This window comes from Fragaria vesca, linkage group LG4 (genome assembly GCF_000184155.1).
Source record: "Fragaria vesca subsp. vesca linkage group LG4, FraVesHawaii_1.0, whole genome shotgun sequence".
In the NCBI taxonomy this organism is placed as follows: Eukaryota; Viridiplantae; Streptophyta; class Magnoliopsida; order Rosales; family Rosaceae; genus Fragaria; species Fragaria vesca.
Genome location: NC_020494.1, coordinates 23246705 through 23262143, shown reverse-complemented (window position 1 = coordinate 23262143; position 15439 = coordinate 23246705). Strand labels below are relative to the sequence as shown.

The 15439-nt window shown below is 39.4% G+C and overlaps 1 pseudogene across 1 annotated transcript; it reads right to left on the bottom strand.

Annotated features, from left to right (window-relative positions):
* Positions 1-6848: 6848 nt before the first annotated feature.
* LOC101301869 lies at positions 6849-14150 on the bottom strand (annotated as a pseudogene). Its single transcript, XR_184599.1, has 13 exons — positions 13667-14150; positions 13340-13551; positions 10437-10531; positions 9880-9996; positions 9628-9689; positions 9431-9544; positions 8859-8999; positions 8506-8657; positions 8251-8397; positions 7941-8114; positions 7782-7862; positions 7506-7604; positions 6849-7414 (listed from the first exon to the last, which is right to left on the bottom strand). The product of XR_184599.1 is annotated as an AMP deaminase-like (transcript).
* Between the last annotated feature and the right edge of the window lie 1289 nt (positions 14151-15439).

The following is a 15439-nucleotide window of genomic DNA, read 5'->3' as shown; positions in this document are numbered from 1 at the left end:
TACACGTATCTTATATTTCATTAAATTTCTTTTTCCGTCTAGGACGTGATATTTCGATTATTTTCTTTCCTAAAAATCAATTATTTCGATATCGAAAGATTCTTCTCTAAATGTAACCAATAAAAAGATTATTCTCCAAAACTAATATTTTCAAAAAAGATTATTGTAATTTGTTTTCATTTGCTTCAATTTGAAGAATTTGTGGTTCTTTTGTCCGAGCAGTTTTTAGAGGTAAAATTTTCATTTCTTTGTAGTCTAATTTGAGGCCCCAAACAAATTAGACTCTGTAGTATATGAAATTAACAATCAAACTGAATCGGACAGATCGCAATAACTCATCCTCATCATAGTTTCTGATAAACCCTAGCCTAGGCCCCAAACAAATTAGTAGTAAATGATGTGGTATTGTGGTGCTTACATCCCTACAGCACAATTGAGCAAGTCGCCGGTTTTCTCATCAAGCAGACAAAATCCTCTTGACAGCGAATGGGCATAGAAGCGAGGGATATCTTCACTAGTAGTAGTACAAACATCCAGTATGAACTTACACCAAGTAAGATCACAGATAGACACGCCAACAGAATCCCACAACAAAGCCAAGTGGTGATCGTCGTCCTCTCTGATCTGGAATAACTGCGGAGAAAATCTTCGGCCATACATTACATCCCACGGTAATGGCTTGTAAGCTTGAGGAATCACGGTTCCATCACTCGGGAGACCCTCAATTGGTTCCGGTAGCCATCGACGCTGTTCAAGATCAAATACATATATTCCAGAAACCTCTTCGTCCTCCTCTGATGAGTAGGGTTTGAGCTTGGGATTCCTGATTCCGAAAGAAAACAAGTAGCGGTCGTCGTGTAGCACCACGCCGGGAGACCAATCACCCCAGAAGTTGTCATCGAGCACATCATCCTCGTCCCACTTGCCTGACTCCAAATCAAAAGAAAGCATGACATTGGCATAATCGGCTCCACCTTCTTCGGTATAGACGTAAAGTTTTTTCTTAGTGATACCAAGAAGACGTGCCCTATGTAATAATCTGTCAGGCATGGGGTTGCCGCCTTGTGGCGGTATAGGCAACTTCTCACATTTACCTACATCGGGATGGAATCGGTAAACTGTAGGTCCAACCGAATATACATAACCGTCGGGGCCAACAGCTACTCCTCCCCCAAATTGATGGTCTACAAGTTTCCCACCTCCTGCCCGCCATTCCTCTATTTCCAAGTTCGAATCTAAATATTTCAGATCCATATAACGATATCCAAGAGATTCAACATCCAAATTCGTATATGTATACAAATCTCCACTAAAATGCCTATATGTATAAGAATCTCCACCAATCAGATACATACGGGAGTTCAAAACAGCAAGGTTGTTACTGGAAAGACCTGAATCGGGAAGAGGGAGTCGTCTAACTACATCTCTTTCGGATTCACATCCAATCACCTCATTGGCAAATGATAGTAATGAGTTCATCGATGATTTCTCCTCGATCACGTACCAGCGATTCTGTTCGCGGCCTGTTATCCTTACGTAGATCGCCCTGTCTTTGCCGCTGTCTCCATCGCTTCCTATAGTCGTCATCGCCGCTTGATTCTTTTCCGTCAACCTAGGGTTTAGATGTTAGATGGAGCCATAAAGGCACTCTTATATAAAAACGAGAAAATGAACTTAGGGTTCTACTACTTCTTTTATTTTTGGTTTTGGGCCTCAGGCTTATGTCCTAAGTTATATAAAAAGGAGAGTAGGATGAATACCTAACGCCTCCATCTCTCAGAGAAAACAAAAGCTTCCATCTCTCAGAAAAGAAGAAAACAAAAGCTTAGGTTAGGTCTCGACGGAAAAGAAACAAAGGGACCATGACTGTAGGAGCCGTAATCGCACTGGCCGGAAAGGACAGACCAATCTACGTAAGGGTAGGTGGATTCGAGAAGACTTTTTGGTATGTGATTGAGGAGAAGTCGATGGAATCAGCCCTATCATCCGGCGATGAGGTGATTGGATGTAAATCCGAAACAGATAGAGTCAGACGACTCCCTCTTCCCGATTCAGGTTCGTCTACTAACAATCTTGCTGTTTTAAACTCATGGGCTTATCTGATTGGTGGAGATGGGTATACACTCAAGCATATGCGTGATGAATCTCTTGGATATCGTTACATAGACTTCAGGAATTTGGATATGGGAATAGACGAATGGCTCTTAGGAGGTGGGAAACTTGGAGACGGTCAATTTCGGGGAGGAGTAGCTGTTGGCCATGATGGTTATGCTTATTGTGTTGGACCTACAGTCTACCGATTCCGTCCCGGAGTAGACAGAGTATTGGAGAAGTTGCCGGTACCGCCACAAGGTCCCAACCCCAAGCGCAATGGATTTTTACATAGGCTACATCTTCTTGGTCTTACTAAGAAAAAACTGTACGTCTACTCCCAACAGGGTGGAGCCTACAGTCCCCATGTCATGCTCTCGTATGATTTGGAGTCAGAAAAGTGGGACGAGGATGTGCTTGATGACAACTTGTGGGGTAATTGGTCTCCTGGCGCGGTGCTCTACGAGGATCGCTACTTGTTTTCTTTTGGCACCAGGAGTCCAAAACGCAAACCAAAAACACCGGAAGAAGAAGCCAAGATAATAGGGAGAATAGGGAGGAGGGTTCAAGTGGAGGCGTGGGATGAACTAGTTCCTGGAATATATGTTTTTGATCTTGAAGAGCGTCAATGGCTACCAGAACCAGTTCAGGGTCTCTCGAATGACGGGATCGAGCTTCCACATGCTTATCGGCCATCACCAGAAGCAGAAGCGTTGGATGTCCGACCTTTCTCTCCAAGGTTGTTCCAGATCAGAAAGGACGACGACCACCGCTTGGCTTTGCTGTGGGATGGTGTTGGCATGACTGACACTTGTAAACTTTTTTGGTGTAAGTTCATGATCAATAGATGTAATACTACTACTAATGATATCCCCCGCTTCTCTGCCAATTCGCTGTCACCAGGATTCTGTCCGCTTGATGAGAAAACCTTCCAGATCTTCAATTCTGCTGTAGGGATGTAAGCACAACATGTACTGCTAAATTGTTTAGGGCTTTTTCCAAAATAATATTTATCTATTTGCAGTTATGCACATCAGACGTGCGTTGGTGATGTACTATTCGAAAGAAGTGCATTTTGCCTTGATCATATTTCGTTTTGTTTTGTTTAGTTTTCCAAAATCCCCCTATTTTGTTCTGTTTTGCATCTCTGCATACTGGATCTCGAGCTTTTTCAGTTGCTTTTGATGTGGTCGCTACTTTGAAAATCATAGTATCCATCTTTCTCTTTCTAGTTTGAAGAATCTTGTTTGATAACCTACTCCAAGAGACATGACACGAAGGTGTCAATGGATTTTTGGAGAGGTTTAATGTGTGTAATCAATCTTTTATGCTAGTTGACAACTAGTTTTGATTCAATTTTGGGTTGAAAACTAGAGGGATATGCTAGTTGAAAAGATACATTTAGATAAATTTAGGAGGACTCTCATAAGCAATAAATTTGGTTGGGATTGTTTCCAGGATTGTTCAGTCTGTGGAATCCGGGAGCTCTGGATCACTCCTGTGAGTGATAATTTGGCTCTTTTTGTTTCATGCTTTCTTATTGAAACAGTTTATGGTTATTAGCATTTGTCATATAGTATCAAGCTTCATGTGCGTTGTATTTTTGTCTTTGCTGTACCTGCATTTACCAAGCTGCATTCAAAGTCGGTTGCTTTACTAGTCCTCTGTCACTAGGAGGAATAATGCATAAAAAGAGGAATGATGCGGAGGGTATAACAAATTATAAGGCTGCAGTGCGGTGTAAGAAATCCTAGCCAGTCTGTTGGTTGAACCTAGTTAAAGAAACTCGTTGTTGAAGTTGTGCTTCAAATTCTGTTAATTTCGTATGTTGGTGACTTTTTTGATCAACTCGAAGAGAGGAGCAGAGGCTAAGCCTTAATTGTATTCATACTGACCTTTCAAACATACTTCCTATTATCTCCTAGCTCACGTTGGCATTCATTCATTAAAGAGTATAGCAGAGGGGGTCCAGTTTTTGGGTATAACAAGTATGCTTGCTTTGTAAGTTTTGGGTATGTACTAGAAACAGTATTAACAATTTACAGTTCTTTGGTGCAGTTGGTGTATCAAATTTTCATATCCAAGCTAGTTGTAGTTTGAAGGAAAAAGAACTGCATAGTTGTATCAAAGCTTGTTCTTCAATTTGTGAAAGATAATCAAAAGCGGCCCATAAAGGTGAAACCGATCCCTCTGTTACCAGCTTTGATATTTATTGGTAATGATAATTGTGAGACGTCTGTCGTAGACATTGTTTGCTTTTTACCATCTAGATGTTGTCTGGGGCTCTATATGGATATACTTAAATCAACTGTTACTTGTGATATATCAAAAACAAAAGAAGTACAACAATTTTCTTTCAGTCTTTTTCCCTCTCCTGTCTAAGTAAATCAGCTGTTAGCTTTGGTAAGAAAACAATTTTCTATGCTTGGTGCATTTGATACATTGGTATGCTGATATCAAATTGTGATCTGTGAAACAGTGCTTTGTCACTAAGAGGACGAATGCATAGAAAGAAGAAAGATGTGAAGTACAACAAATCATAAAGCTGCAGTACAGTATAATAAATTCTAGCTGGTCTGTTAGTTGAGCCTAGTTAAAGAACTCGTTGTTGAAGTTGTACTTCATATTCTGTTATTTTCGTATGTTGATGACTTTTTCAATCATCAACTCGAAGAGAGGAAGAAGTAGACCAAGATGCAACTTCAAAATTAGGGAAAAGAAAGAAGACAATGTATTTTTGTTTTCTTTGAGTATTTTGTTAAATTTTGGAAGGTCTTGGCCTAGTTCCTCGTTTCACAAGGAATTCCTATATGCAATCGAGAACACAATACCTTCATAAAATAGGAGATATTGTGGGTGTCCCTCTCTTATTTAAACCCAAATCGAAACAGAACAGCTTACGAGTTTTGATCATAATCCAAAAGGTATAATGGTTTCGAATCCTTCATCAAGGCTTGAATCAAGGCTAGAAGAGGAGGGAAGGAGGGAAGTTTTTTACCGTGAACTTAGGCCTCGACAATCTCTTGAAAGTTTCGAATATCTCATATACATCAAATGTCAAGACTTTATCGAGAGGTACAGTATTGCAACTGTACAAGTGTGCAACAGCGATGCTGAAGCTACAAGACATTGGGACACTCAAACGAGGCACGATGAAAAAGTATTCATACATCCACAGCGTTGTAGGAAGATAAAGGAAGGAACATACTGGCCGATTTTTCCAAAGGTCATCAGACACATCAAGGTGTGGATGGATGAACATACCAAGGGACAAGTTACAGATGAAGCCATGTGGAACATCTTGAGCAAAGTTGGGCAACACATGACATATTTGGTAGAAGTTAACCGGGCGCATGGTAATTTGCTTCAAGGTATAGGAGTGACTACTGATTTTCAGCCTCTCTTTTTAAATTTGGGGCGTGAAACAGGACCACTCATATACCAAAGTGATGCCAAAGTCTTGCGTGATGAAATTCTTGAAAAAGTTAAGTTGCGGGACAAGGACTCACAGAAGCATGTTGAGAATTGGTGGTCTTTTCTGTCCATGAGTTGTGCAGATACTTCACCACCTTTCCTTCCTCATGATTATACTGGCGACCACCTAAAGTTTGTCTTTAACTATCCAATCTCTTGGGATAGCAACAACAAACTAAGATTTCTAGCGAATATATATCAACTATGCACAACCGATGACCCACAATCCCAGTATAATCTGTTGAACCATCCAACATTTGAAGCATCTCTAGAACAGCACTACTGGAATTGGCCAGCAGAATTGACTCACGGAGCCCTTGCTCTCAACGAAGTGTGCCTATTTGGTTCTAGTAAAGGAATCTACAGGGAAGTGTACGACCCACATACCAGTCAAATGGTTATATCTCCGGCATCCATTGTGATCTTCGCACACAATTACGTTAGACACCGGCATATGGAGGCACAGAACTATAACAAGGTGCATGGTGTACGTCTGGTAAGCTCCTTTACTCGTTGCTTGAAATTTTGTTATTTATTTAATAAATTGATACCAATTTATGATGTTTCTGTTTTATTTTGTAACAGCGGGAGATGGAGGCAAGTAATATTCTTATTGAATTATATATACGATTTCCCTCTTTGATCGAACGAATCTACGAAGCCTTCTACATGCCGTGGTGTTTGGTGGCTACTCCCATTCCAAGTTCCCCATTGGCGATATATTAACCGGACGATTATAGGATTGCCTTTCATATATTTCTCCTGTACGATTGTTCTTTTTGTTGTTTGCTTACAGGTTCTTTTTGGTTTTTGTATGGAGTTTGTTCCCTTTGTTTTTTTTTTTTTTTGTCTGAAACGGATTTGTTTCTTTGTGTTATGGAATTTGCTTCTTCGTGTTGAGTTCTTAAAGTCTGGTTTGTAATAGTGCTTCATTGTAGTGGAACACCATCACATGTCAACATGTCAACACACATGACACCAAATTGATCCCTGTTAAAACATAATGCACATTGATAAAAATAATCTAGAGAAATCTAGATTAATCAAGAGAAGCCTAGTGTTGCTAGTTAATCTAGAAGGATCATGAGATGTAATTAAGTCCTAGAGCTAGGTAGATTAATCTAGAAACTAAGATGATAGACAAAAGTTTCTGGAATAATCATGTAATTAAACAAATGTAACCTAGTGTCTAGGATGTTCTAGAGAAGACCATAAGGTCTGTGGCTACCATGCAAGGTCGGTTAGTGACCTGTATAAATAAGTATGCAATGTAATCAAACAATGTAACGAACTCATAAGTGATAAATAGAAGCAAGCAATTCAAGTTAAGTCCTCCTCTGTTTACACCTTCTCCTCTATCCTCCTAAACTAGTTGTCATAATAACCTTGTCCTAATAACATCATTCTCCCAAGTCTAGCTCCTATATACCAAAGTCCTAAACACTTTGTTCTAGCCCATCACCATTAAAAGCTTCCGCACATAACAATTTCTAAGAGTGGTATCATAGCCACTTCTAAAAACCATCAATCCCAAAACTTCCAGCTTTTACTTTGTAATAGTGTTTTAATGTAGTGGAACACCATCAAATGTCAACACACATGATACCAAATTGATCCCAAAACTTCAGCTTTTACTTTAGCAAGTTTGCCGATCACCACGGGGTGATCCACACAATATTTCCTATGCTCCTTCAGCTTAGACCTATGTAACTGCCGCCAAAGCTTCCAATCTATACTTGTATTTAGAAGAACATGATACAGCAGCATATTTCCCTTTGCTTCATGGATCAACTTCTTCTGGAAACTCGGCTTCTCAGTGATAGATATACTGCATCTCCTCCTTCCACGTCTGCAAAACCAAGCACACAATTAGAAAACCGGGACAAGAGGGGCACCCTGTTAACCTCTTCCAAAGCTGCTTAAAAATCATTAACACTTGCCGTTTCTCGAAAGGCAATCCTCAAATTGGGAACGTTTGTCTTTTGGATATCATTTCCTTTAGGGCCTCTCAAGAAATACTTGCTACCAAGCCAATGTGTCTGCACGAAAAAGGAAAAGGAGTTGAATTATGCAATAAAGTTGGATCATACAGATTTCAAGATCATATATGAAATTGGACGTACTTTTATTTCCATGATGATTCTATAGGATGGATCATTTAGGTGCATATTTTTTTAGGAAGAAAACTAAAGAATTTTCTTTCTCAAGTTTCCCACCTTTGCTGCATGTGAAAATCCAGAATGATATACCGAATTTATAGCAATCTCGCAGAGGTCATAAGCACTGAGCTTCCACACCTGCACCATACTTGATTTGATAAGATACCCAACCATGAGCAGCACCTATAAAGCTACAAGAATCGTGAACCGACAAACCTGTGCTGCAACGCTATATTCTTCCACCAGCGCTTCTTTTGTCAAATGAATTAGCAAAGGATCATCGCTTGAAATCGACACATTTAGCCCGCGTTGAAAGAACACAGGGAACGGGTTTTTCTTGTAATCCAAGAAAAGAGAATTATTGCTCAAGGGTGACATAAGCAGTCCCACCTGCATTGTAAAGGAGGTTAATAATTATTTTGTCAACAATAAAGCACAAGTCGGAAAGGTTCAATAGCATATAAAGAACATGAAAACTTAAGGGGTAACTTACAAAAAGATAAAAATAAAGTCAAAAGGGATCAACCTGCCCCAGGTAATATAGGTATTGCAGAACTGGAGAGTACCGAAGATTGATACCATGTGAGATATTATGGCATACAAGAAATCCCGCAGCCAAATGGTCAACATCACCTGCCTGCATAGGATATATGAAAATTGTCTTAAAAATCATCTAAATGTAATAACCGAGTTTAGGGAAAAGAAGAACAAAATCATTTTCTATATCACCTAGATATATTTTGACAAGGTGGAAATAAGAGCATTCTCTAAAAGGAAAAACCTTATTAAGAGTGTGCAAGTTTCCGTAGCAGGAATGAGCATAATAAGAATATGCAGGATTGAATTCATTAGTCCATTCAGATGTGTTGGCATGTGTTTCGTTGGACGCCTTTCTGGTCTACTTTCATCGTCTACAACGTCAAAACCCACCACCTGTTTGTAAACGAATGTTAATGTTAGACTATACGGTATAGAATTTTATAAACCACATCAGTACTTATGGACTTTGTACTAGCAAAAGTTGAGACATCAAAAATCCAACACATCTTCATAATAATAAGAAGCATCTACAGGATCTAAAAGGATTCTCTCAACCAAAAATGTAATACAGATCTATAAGATTGTTTAGCTGACCTGCTTCAGGAACAAATGTAATTGAGGATGTGAATTTGGATCCACCGTGGCTTCGAAGAGTGGAATGAAAACATTTCCTAAACTGTTCTGGAAAGAGGTAACAATCCCCATCTTCTTGTAGATATTGTATAACCGTGGTAGCTGCAAATGTCATTCAAAACTAAAACCATAAGAGCTAATGAAACTATGCAAGACGATGATATCAAGGAAAAAGTCACTTGCAATATATCATGAAAGAAAAAACACAATATCATGCAATCCCATGCATGAGTAACAAAGAAAGAACTACAGATTTATGGCTGATGTCTAACATGATATAAGCACAATATAAAACAACCTTACTGTTACCTCTCCTGGAATGTGTTTATACAATATAAACTCAAACATTATACTTAAATAAGGTCCGGTTCTATATGCTGGAAAAAAAATTGTTTGCAATACATTACACCAATCCAACCAACTCCCAAGTACAACAACAATGTCACAAATAGAAGATCTCAGCAATGAAGATAGACATTGACTACCAAGAATAGAACAGCTACCAGAACAAAAATAAAAGAGCATTAATATACCTGTATTAACCATACTACATTCTCGCTGTAAATGTCATTGTTAACAAACCAACTAGCCAGTTGATCCCACTCACTTTGTTTTCTCCCATAAACTGAAATCCTGTACTCTGCCATCTGCAAAAAGAGAAATTCATTATCAGACATGCATAAATGATCAATGCAAGCAAATCTTCCTATAAAATGTTAAAGAGGAAAACCTGGTATTTCATGGCTTCGAGATCTTTCAAAACTTCCTTTGTTACTTCTGCTAAAAATCGTCCTGCAATTGTACACATAAATAAAACAGTAACTTTACAAGACAAGTCCAGCTGAAGAGATTGAAATGCTATGCACTTCAATCTATATAAGATAATAATTGATTATCAAAGGTAAATCAACCAAGACCCAACAAGAATATGCACAAGTATGATATCCTGATCTTAACAGTTTAACTTTCAAAATGATCATACCTTGGATTAGATTGTCTTGCTTCAAGAATATCTCTCTGAGTCTGCTCTGGCCACACGGATTATACTTTAGGTTGAACTTGTGCATGAACATCCAATAAGTCAACATTCAGATCATACCTAAAATAAAGAAAAATCAATGTATGAGGAAGGCGCCGACCAAGGCGGCCATGGCTAGGTTGAGAGCGGTAGCTGAAGAAGGTGAAGATGACGAGTCCATTTTTGGAGTGGACTCGTCTGTTTGTTCAGGATTTCAGATTTCAGAGTTGCAGTGGAGAGTGATGAAATGAAACGGAGGTCGTCGATAGGAGGGGAGGGTTTTATAGTGCTCGTGATGCAGTGGCGTCTTGTCGGGGGGTTTTTCTCATTCGCCTTGACCTCCTTATATATGGAACTGGGCGGCTAGGAACCGAGCCCTCTGATACAATATCTTTGAGATATCCTGCAAATCTTTCGTCAGTAATTACCCAATGGAAAAGAAATATATTTACTGAATTGAACCGCAGGTATCGGCCGTTCACGTATCAGACTAGATACGAAGTCTAGGTAAAGATATTTACCTCAATATATAATTCTTGAAGACCTTCTCGATGTCATCTTCTACGCAAAGAGATTGCTTTATGACTCTTCCAACTCGGACGTGCATATATATCACCTTTATGCATTCAAGCGCAATTAAGGAATATAATCCTCATATGACCAAAGATCATGCACGTATTAGGCTTCTCTTGAGAAACAAAGAATCAAGGATGATTAACTTCCTTCTTAGATAACACCATATATCTTCCTTAATCACAAAGGTAACAAAACCTTCCTTACTAGCATGGCACACGTCTAGGACTCCTTGAATGCAAATCCTTCATTCTAATTCAATCTTGGTAACCAAACAATCCTCCATTAACTACCGGATCCGTGATACATCGATAATATCCCAGATTTACACCAAAATGGCTTGATCTCCAAGTAGGCTTAGTTTAGCCTCTATAACGAACATCTCCAAAGATACTCGATCATATCCACGACGAACCACATAACTTTTTCGATACTCTACAAATCTAGGGGTTGTAAATTTACCCTCAAATTTACCCCCCCCCCCCCCCCCCCACCGTCTTGAATGAAAAGCCATGTGTCTTGACTGAAAAGACCTATGCCCCTAATGCTGCATTTGTAACGACGAAAGCCACTTACTGGCTTGACTCGAGCGAATGTAGAAACAGACCTCAGAGATAGGTCTTTGAAGCTTGCATGACAATAAGCAGTAGCTAGGCAATTCATATAGAAGTACAATTAATCACCAACATGATAACCAATGCACTCTACATAAATACCTGAACTTGGAAGATGACGGAACACATTCTGACCAGAACATGCCTTAAGCTTCTGTTGAATGGCTTAACGTAGAGAGGAAGCCCCCATGCTTGACTAAAAGTTTAAAACATAGCAAAAGGGCCACAGGCATTGGTCTTAACAATAACTGAATAGAACTTAGCCTCAAAGTAGGCACATTTCATAAAGCCAACTTCAGATGAATCGAATAAGCTTTTGTGAACCACTTACTGGTTGTTTTATGATGGAACATTGATGTATGATGTTGTGGCAACGGAATTGAACCAACTCCTTCATGATAAACTTCCAAGAAAACCAAGAAACCAACTCCACAAAATGTGATGTGAAAAAGCTGATGAGTTTTGATGTTCAGGATGCCAACTTTAGGCACGATTTACGCCATGCCCGGATGATTTTTCTGATCATTTCTTGAGCTAAAAATGTAGCATAAAATATATACTTGAATGTATGGTAGAATGAACAGCAAAAAGAACCTTGGAAGATGGCGCGGATGATCTCACAAAACAGCTCCAAGAAAGCTGATTCTGAAATTGCCAGCTTTTACTTATCATTTGGCTGAGTTCTTGAGCTTGTACTTGCTCTTCCCATGGTCTCTCTGGATTATTATTGAACTATATATGTTCTACAACATCACATGTTGATGTAAAAATCAGTAACTCAGTGATAGGTACATGTTAAGACAAAGAAACAAAGCCATAAAAACTCAGTGTAGTTAAGTTTCTGGAAAAAGGCTGTTTTAAGGTAACAAATTTTGGAGCTCATAACTCATGCTTAAAAGCAGCGAATGGCATGATTATTTTACAGAGTTGTAATCCCATATCATGGCTCAAAAATGGTATAGGGAGAACAGACATTGAATCCTTTCAAGGAGGCGCGAATGAGCTACGAAAATGCCTCAGAGGAAGCCAACTTTGAAAATTTCCAGATTTTCTCATTGAAGGGGCGGACTTGCATGATCTCTTCCATGACCTTCCCTTGTGTCTTCTGAGCAATATAGCAGCTGAAACTGAACCTTGTAATTAGTAGTACGTATTTGAAGCCATGCATGCTTGACTTGGACTTCCAGAAAGTGTGGAACTGCTCGGTAAACTGCCCTCAAGAAACCATGTCTCCTGACAACTGCTGCTGCTAATAAGCCTAATAGGCAAGTTCCCAGAAAACATGAGATAAAATTTAAAACCGCAGGGATCGGTTTCTAAGAATGAAAAGAAATTAAGTCAAAAATAGAAAAGTTTCAAAAATTTTCCCCACGGATTGGCAGAATGTATATAGTGTAGCCCCCCAGTTTAATTGGGTGTGGTGAATGGAAACCACTAACTTGTTAACTGTTGGAATGAGCGTAAGCCGATTAAACTTGAACTTTGAGCCTCAGATATAAGTTTTCCAGTTGTAGTACCTGATGGAATTGAGCTGACTGTGCAGAGTTGAACTTACTTCAGTATGCTTGCGTTAATTTGGCTCCATGATTGAGAACTACAAGCTCCCTGTGAGATGAGTCACAAATAGATTCGCACTATTGCATTGATGCTTTGCCAAACCATAAACATGGTCTTCTTGTACTGTCGTCAACTCTGTATTCATTCCTCCAAAAGATATTAGAGTGTCCTCCATATTCCTTCTGGCGAATGTCAATATTTTGTTTCCTTGTGGCTTAGCTCCAAACTCAAAATGCACTCTAATCACAACTCAAAAAGTTGTTAACTAATAGGCAATTAGGCATGAGCCAGATTGGATGTGATGCAGGTGTATACAGGGGGGGGGGGGTTGGGGGTGGTTGTGTTTGATCTGGGAATCACTCAACCAGAAAAGAGGGTTTTGGGAATCACTCACCAAACAAAATAGAGAATATACTCTGAAGCAAACTTTCTATAACGTTAATCTGCCCAAGCCAATGTTACAAGATATATATGGGAGACGCAACTTAATTGGAATTCAAGTTTCAATAGGACACTCACTATGACCAAAGATGACTTAACAACTTTCTATACGCATGACTAGACCAGCAATTAAATTACTTTGCCCTTCCAATGGATATTAATTATATTGACCTGGACTCTTAACTGATGCATCAATCTTCCCTTCCCGGAAAAAACTCGTCCTCGAGTTTGGAATGTACCACTCGTTCCCATGTCACTTCATCAAGCTCCTTCAAATCTTTTTCAGTAATCCATATAGCTTCAAACTTAGGCAAATTCTTCCAATGAACTAAATATTGTGTGTAAGTACCTCGACGAGTCGAAATGGATCTGCTATCAAGAACCTCCAGTGAGTTAGTCTCCTTAGGTGTAGAGGAGAGGTCCATGTCTTGAGGAGGTGTAGGAACTGAATCTGGCTCACCATGAAGAGGATACAGATCAGAAATGTTGAAAACTGATGTTCAGGCTTGCTGGCAGCTCAAGCTTGTAAGCGTTAGGTCCAAGCTTCTTCAAGACTCGACAAGGACCAATCTTCTTCTTTTTCAGCTTGTGATAAGTACCAGCTGGGAATCTTTCCTTTCTCAAATATGCCATCACCAAATCACCTTCTTGGGATTCAACATGGCGTCTATGTGCATCAACATTTCTTTTGTAATTGTCATATGCTCCTTCGAGATTCATTCGAACTTTTTCTTGAATTTCACGAATATGACTACTGAGTTCTTTCGCCTCCATGCTACTCTTGGCAATATTAGGAATAGGAACACGATCCAATATATGACTTGGACTTCGTCCATACACAATTTCAAATGGAGTCTTGTGAGTGGAACGATTCTTGGAACTATTGTAAGCAAACTCGGCATGTGGAATCACCAAGCCCCATTGACGAGGACTATCACTAGCAAGACATCTCAGAAGATTACCCAATGTGTGATTCACAACTTCAGTTTGTCCATCAGTTTGTGGATGACAAGTGCTGGAAAATTGAAGCTGGTGGCCATAAGCTTCCATAGAGTTCTCCAAAAATGGCTCATGAATCTCGTATCACGATCTGAGGTTATGGTTTTAGGCACACCATGCAAGCGAACAACTTCCTTGAAGAAAAGATGAGCTGTATGTGAGGCATCTGTGGTGTCTTTACATGGAATAAAATGAGCCATCTTCGAAAATCGGTCTACAACCATGAAAATCGCATCATTTTTCCGCTGTGTTCTTGGCAAACCCAACACAAAGTCCATGCTAATGTCTTCCCAAGATTGGCTAGGAATAGGAAGTGGTTGATAAAGGCCAGTATTTTGTTTCCCCCCTTTTGCTTGCTGGCAAATGATACACCTACTAACATACCTCTCCACATCACGTCTCATCTTCGGCCAGAAGTACTTTTCTTGAACCAAAGCTAAAGTTTTGTCTCTTCCAAAATGCCCACCTAGGCCTCCCCCATGCAACTCACTGATTATTTGAAGTCTTAAAGATCCTTCCGGAATACAAAGTTGACTGCCTCTAAATAAATATCCATTCAGCAACATGAATTCTCTACTTTGGCCAACGTCACACTCAACCAAAACTTTGCTAAAGAATGGATCAGAATTATAGTATTGTGGAAGTAGATCAAACCCAGTAACTTCATAAGACAAGGTGTTAAGCAAACAACCCGGCGGCTAAGTGCATCAGCTGCTTTGTTCTTTGCACCAGACTTATGCTTGATAACAAATGTATATTCTTGAAGAAAAGACACCCATTTAGCACGCATCGAATTGAGCTTCTTTTGAGCAGTGAGGAACCGAAGTGCTTCATGATCAGAATATAATACGAACTCGTTATGAATTAAGTAGTGTTGCCAGAATCTCAAGGATTGCACAATTGCATAAAACTCCACATCATAAGTGGAATAACACCTATTGGCGTCATTTAACTTCTCACTAAAGAAGGCAATTGGACGTCCTTTCTGACTTAAAACAGCCCCGATTCCCACATGAGAAGCATCACATTCCACTTCAAACACTTCATCAAAATTCGGTAATGCCAGTATTGGTGTTGCAGTAAGCCTCTGCTTAATTAAGTTGAAGCAATCTTCAGCAAATTTTGTCCAAGCGAATTGACTGGCTTTCATAAAATCTGTTAGAGGAGCAATTATGGCACTGAAATTTCATATAAAGCGTCGATAGAACGTGGATAATAGCTCGCGAGGCTGTGAGAAAAAAGATGTCAATTGTTTTCGGTGTGGTTTGGAGGGTCACATGGCCTATGAATGTCCAAAGAAAAATAAAGAAGCACGTCTGAACATGATCAATGAAGAATAT